The 6,068-nt window shown below is 39.8% G+C and overlaps 1 protein-coding gene across 2 annotated transcripts in view; it reads left to right on the top strand.

Moving 5' to 3' along the window:
• Dgkb (diacylglycerol kinase beta) overlaps positions 1-6,068 on the top strand; it is a 629,339-nt gene that overhangs the window by 186,027 nt on the left and 437,244 nt on the right. The gene's annotated exons all lie outside the window — the stretch shown is intronic.

Genomic DNA, 6,068 nt, shown 5'->3' with positions numbered 1-6,068 from the left:
GAAGAAGAAGAAGAAGAAGAAGAAGAAGAAGAAGAAGAAGAAGAAGAGTCTCTTCTATGCCTTTGCTATTAAGTCTTTAATTGCTTTTTCTGAAGGAGTGGTTATATTAGCACGTTTGATAAACACCGAAGAGTTTCAGGGCACCTGTTTCCATGTGTATCCTGCTCTGAGTCACCATGAGTCTTATCTTTCACTCACATCAACCACATTTAGGTCATGCAGCATGTAAGGGATGGTTTCTTAACAAAAGAATGAATAGGAAGGAAGTGACGTAGTCAATATCATCATCAGTGTTTCTGTCTCATTTAAGTGGAGTGCAGAGGTAGGGTATACAGGGCTTGATATTTTCTTCAGGTATAATGCTCAGGCTCTGACATCTTCAAAGTCACCCCAAAGTCCTGTTAATTCCAAGTTCTGTACTGGACAGGAAGAAGAGGGCTAGACCTGCTTTTTCTGGGCACATGTCCCAGATAGTCTGTGTTTGGGTACTGGGTCTTTCATAACAAAATGTTACAGGGACAGAATGGCTTACACGTGAGCCATGCATTTATCACAAAGCTGGAGGTCAAGGTCGCCAAGGGCATGGCACAGGCACACCAGTGATTATGAGGTCTCTTCTTTGCATGTGGAGGCAGCTCACTCCAACAGCTCACTCTGTGCTTGGAGAAATGAGGACGGGGGATGCAACTGTAGCAGCTGCGAGTACATTTCCCTAGATGAGACACAGCCATGCTTTTCTACCTGTTTTTTATCCTCTTACCTGGTAAGATACTGGAAGCTCAGTATCTTAAACACTCATCTACATGTGTACATATATGCAAATGTATACACTCATGTAAGTGTCAGAAGCCACCAAGATGAAAATACAATGAGGAAGATCATTCAAACTCTTCTTTCTGTCCCTTTTCTCGGAGCAAAAATATTTTAACTTGTCAAACTTGACAAAAACTAGACAGCACTGCAGGTCTTTGGCTCTCAAATCTAAGACTTCTGTCTGCTTAGCACTTGCATTTAACTCAAGCAGCTAGGCCTTCTTTTTATAGAAGCAAAGGTTAACACGGTTTTAAGGCTTTTTCTCTGAGCATAGAAAAGTATGCCAGATTTTCCTGGAATGAAATTTCTGGTCTGACAAACATTATATGTTCCCTTAACACCTGAGCCTCATAGCTGCTGCTTCATCACTGTCAACACCGAATGGAGAGAAAATAGGTACTAAGTGGGTTAGTTAGCCATTATCAAAGTAGCACAGAGCCACAGCAACTGATGACATACGCAGATGCATTTGAGATTGATTTATTTTATAATCACAGGGATGCAGAAGGAAAATATGCAACCCACACCACTGTTTCTATATTTGTATCCTGGGCATTTGAATTTTTAGCATTGAAACACCATCTAAATTCTTCCAGTTAACTCAAATTTCTCTGTTTATTTATTTCTCTGTCAAACTAGCCTCAAAGTGATATCCTTGTTTGTATTATTCTATAGAACACTATTTTATAATATAGTCTGTGAGATATTAGTTCATAATAGCATGGAAGTCGGAACCCAGTTTTTAACAATCTTTGTTCCAATTTATAATGATGACTTCAAATGGTTTAATAACTATCTCAGGAAGGGTTTCAAAATATTTCAGAAGAATTCTGATCAAGTGTGAATTTGAAATATAACCTGATGTAACAATTAAGTATGTAAGAAATTAGGAAAGAAAAGACATTATTACAAATATTTAAATTTTTCTTACTTTACCTAAATCCCTTATTTATGAGCTGGGGATGGCTTAGTTAGAAAATGACTTGCAACACAAAAATAAACACCTGAGTTCATTTACCCAGTACACATCAAGAACAGCCAAGAGCAGCACTGGACTCCTGCAATATAAACAAGGGGTCTCGGAGACAGAAAAACAGTCAATGAACTACAGACACCGAGCCATTTAGTCTCAAAACATAAGGTAGGGAAATGCTTGAAGGGGCCATGTAACACATGTGTGAAGAAGATACCTAACATACAGGCACACAGACATGCACACATGTAAGCATACACACACATGTATGCTTACACAAGTCACACATATGCTGATATACCTGCTATACACATGCATATATGCACACACACAATCTTATTTTGAAATTCTTTCATCTAAAACCAATGAAAGCAATTTAAATTAGCTTAAAATAAAATTAAATGTACATATGTTATCATTTTCATTTTTGCACAGGGCAGATTTAAGAGTTCTAGTTTTGCAATATAAAAAATATAATGGAATTTGTATGCCAGTCTTCAGATAGAGGTGTTTTTGATGTTTCCACATGTTAGTTTTTGATGGGTAAAATCATTCTCATTAACTGAGCACATTTGTTACAGGGAGAAACCGGAAGTAACTAGATTCTACAGCTGTCCTGCCCCTAGTGACTGAGAGGTAAATTAGGATAGAGGGAGCTTTGTTCTCTGTCAGGAAAAACAAAGGAGACAAATACAGTTTTTGACTTCAGAGTTGAGTTACAGTAGGAAAATAAAGGCTAACTCATTCATTCTTCACGTTTAGGCAAAATGAAGATTTTTAACATTTTTCTTGCCCAAACTCATTAGGAAGATGCCATTTCAGCTAAGATTTGGAGGAAAGAATATTTAAACTGATACATTAAAACGGACATCAAGAAAGGGCATGATATAATGAAACGATTGCTTTCAATTGTCACATTAAATATTTAAGGATTGTCTCTAGGGGAGAAATAACACCACATAAAAATAACCTGAATCTTCTTCCTAACTTAATATTTAACATGTTCTATTGGTTTCATTTTTTTCTAAAATAGTTTTAATTTTTGTTCTAAACTCCATTTAAGCATGATATCACTCTTCTTTGAATAATGGTGTTCCTATGCAGTAAACCTTTGTTAGTGTCTACCCTGTAACAATGAAATCAGATACACCACCGCACCTAAACCAGTGCCCTGGTGTTACCAGTGCGCCAGCACCCTTGTTTTCCTTCCTGGCCCATTTCTCTAGAGTTCAAATCAGTCCATGTACTTGTGGACTGATAGTGATGAAGACAGCGCAGGCAGTGATCAGAGCACGATCCAGTGTACACAGGGAGCGCTGGGGACCAATAGTTAATAAACTGCTTAGAATAGGCATGGCTCACTGTGACTGTTGTCAAAACAAGAAGAAAAAAAAAATTCTGAGGAAAGAGCTGGAACACTAGCTCTGAAAGGGGCCCCCAAAGCAAGATGGAGTCCATGTAGAACACCAGCTCTGTTAGAACTCTGCAAAGAGCAGCTTTTCTATATGTAACATGTTTCTTTTAAACTGACTGTTACTAGTTTACAGACTGTTTCAAAACTGTAGCTTTTGTTTTTCATCTCTTGCCTGCAGATACACTTTAAAGAACAGCTCACTTGTGAGTGGGTTTTTTTATTTGTTTGTTTGTTTTTGTTTTTTACTGAGAGATAACAGGCTGTTCTTCATATGCCATGTTGTGGATATAAACAAGTTTTTGTTTTTTGTCCCAGGTATAGGATTATGGGACTGATTCAGATTGTTCATGACAGCAAAGTATTTGTCTCATGCGGGCTCTGAGAGGGGCTCTTTGCCAGCTGCAGATAGTTTAATTATGAGGACTCTGGAGAGGAAATAAAGGCCAGAGCCCAGAGAGTATTGAGAAAGAAGGTACCTCCTCCCGATCTTCCTGGTTGCTATTGATACAGTTGGATGAGAATTTGGAGATATCCTGAAATGAAGATTCAACTTTCCCCAAGGAACCAGACGACTGTAACCATCAGGAAGCAACTAAAAAAGAAATTAAGACCTCTCTCCACTATTCTTTCTCTCCTACCCTATACTGGGGAGTTAGAAAGGATTGGGGAAGAGAAGGGAGGAAGAGATATTAAGAGACCAAAATAAAATAAGAGTTATATAGTCTGTGAATAAGTGGTATGTCACCTGGCCAGATAATGACTCTATATATTCAAGAAAATGATAGGAGATGAAGAGCTTCACAGGTTTCTAAACTTCAGTTGGGATTCATGGACTCAGCTCTGGCATGGTCCGCTTCTGCAGTTCAGAAGGAACTATTTGAGAATCAGTGGTCTAAGCTCTTTCACGTGGTAAAGTTAGACAATGAGATGGCCTGAGTAAATTGGTAGGTGATTCCAAGGGACAAGACTGTTTTAACTCATCTTTGTTCCTGATTAATATAAAAATGTACTTACCACAAAGTTTGGAGGGAAATACATGTAAACCTCAAAGATAAAATGCCAAAAGCATAAATGAAGTAGCTCAGAATTATATGTATCTTTGAAATCACACTAATAAAGATTATTATTCAAAAAAATTCCCCCCTTCTGTTTAAAAAATGGCTTTTTGGCTTTTCTTTTAATATGAATGAGACTTTTTTTAAATTCTTTATTAATTACACTTTATTCACTTTGTATCTCCCCTGTGGTTACCTCTCTCCTCCAGTCCCATTCCCTTCCTTCCTCCACCCTCTGCATGCATGCCCCTCCCCAAGTCCACTGATGGGGAGGTCTTCTTTTCCTTCCTTCTGATCCTAGTCAATTAGGTCTCTTCAGGAGTGGTTTCATTGTCTTCTTCTGTGGCCTGGTAATGCTGCTTCCCCCTCATGGGGAGGTGATCAAAGAGCAGGCCAATCAGTTCATGTCAGATAAGTCCTGTTCCTATTACAATGGAACCCACTTGGATACTGAACTGCCAAGGAGATGATCAAGGAACCAAACCCTTTCTAGATGAATAGTTTCTGCTATAACCTGGTAACTCAGCTGTTCTTGTCTAGAAAGGCTCAGACTCTTTGCTGTTGAGCCTCAAGCTAGGACTCCAAAGTCGTTTCCTGAGGGCAAGAAGTTACCTCATATGTCTGTTTTGGACATGCATTCAATAGTCAAATGACACCTTTTATCACAGCGTCTACCAACTCCAGTTCTGGCCTAGAACTTAAGTGCCACCAGAAATGGCTTGTTTTCTTCTCTGGCAAATCTACAAACTCCAGTTCTTGCTGAGAACTCAGTGCTACCAGAAATTGCTCTTTTGTTTCTCTAGCAGATTTAAGGCACCTGCAACTTTGAGCTCTTAGACTTTAGCATTTCGGTCACAATTTCTTTTCAAGTGACTGAATTTACCATAATTAAAGCACCAACATTTTGATAGCTAAGGCTTTTGGTGGCGAGGGGGAAATTTAATGGTGGCAATCTCTTAACCCGAGGCTGCTCTCTTGGCACCTAAGTTTGTTCAAGTTTAACCTTTTTTTCTTGAAATAGGGTTTTTATCTTTAACCCTTTCGCCCTATGATCTTTTCTGCTCCTTCCAGCCCCTTGCTTCACCCCCGGCAGAGCGGCAATCGTGGGAAACGCTTGCTTAGTTACCAAGTGTTCTCCCTTTACCATTGGCGCCTTTTGCTTTCCAGGCATTTCAACCTCCACCCGAAAATTTTCTAGTCACCCTGCCAACTCTGCAATCCTTTCTAAAATGAGTGCACCTTCTGGTAGACTTATTTCATCTTTTTTTTTTTTCTCAAACCCCTATACATGCATTGCCAACTTTCCCGATTGTTCAACCATTCTCTCAACCTTCTTTAAAACGGAATGCAGGAAGATGAAGAATCAATATCAGAGAATCCCCTTGGGGAGTAAAGCGGGAGAGAAACCCGTGGAAACAGCCGCAGTAAACCTTTTCCTCACATCCTCAAACAATATACCCCTGTCTCCGTACCTACGGCATTAGAACCCAGATTTTTCCTTACTCCAAGGCCAGTGTCTGGGAGCCACTTGTTAGTATACTTTTTAACGATTTACATTTCTTAATATCTCCTCTTTCCTTCTCCTCCCCAACCTCTTCTAGCACCCCAACACTGGGCACGAGAGAAAAAGGGTTAGTGGGGAGAAGGGGCTTAGCAGTCCTTCTTCGCTGCTTCCCTCTTGTTCGGGGCATCGGGTTCCTTGGGGCAAGTCCACGCTTCGTTTCAGGATATCTCCAACTTCCCATCAACAGCAACCAGGAGCAGCACGGAGAAGGCACCAGCAACCTTCTTTCTCAGAGCTCCCGACACTCTC

This window comes from Psammomys obesus, unplaced genomic scaffold (genome assembly GCF_907164565.1).
Source record: "Psammomys obesus unplaced genomic scaffold, mPsaObe1.curated_primary_1811, whole genome shotgun sequence".
Taxonomy (NCBI): domain Eukaryota; kingdom Metazoa; phylum Chordata; class Mammalia; order Rodentia; family Muridae; genus Psammomys; species Psammomys obesus.
The sequence above is the reverse complement of the archived record's forward strand: the minus strand, read 5'-3'. Positions and strand labels throughout refer to the sequence as shown.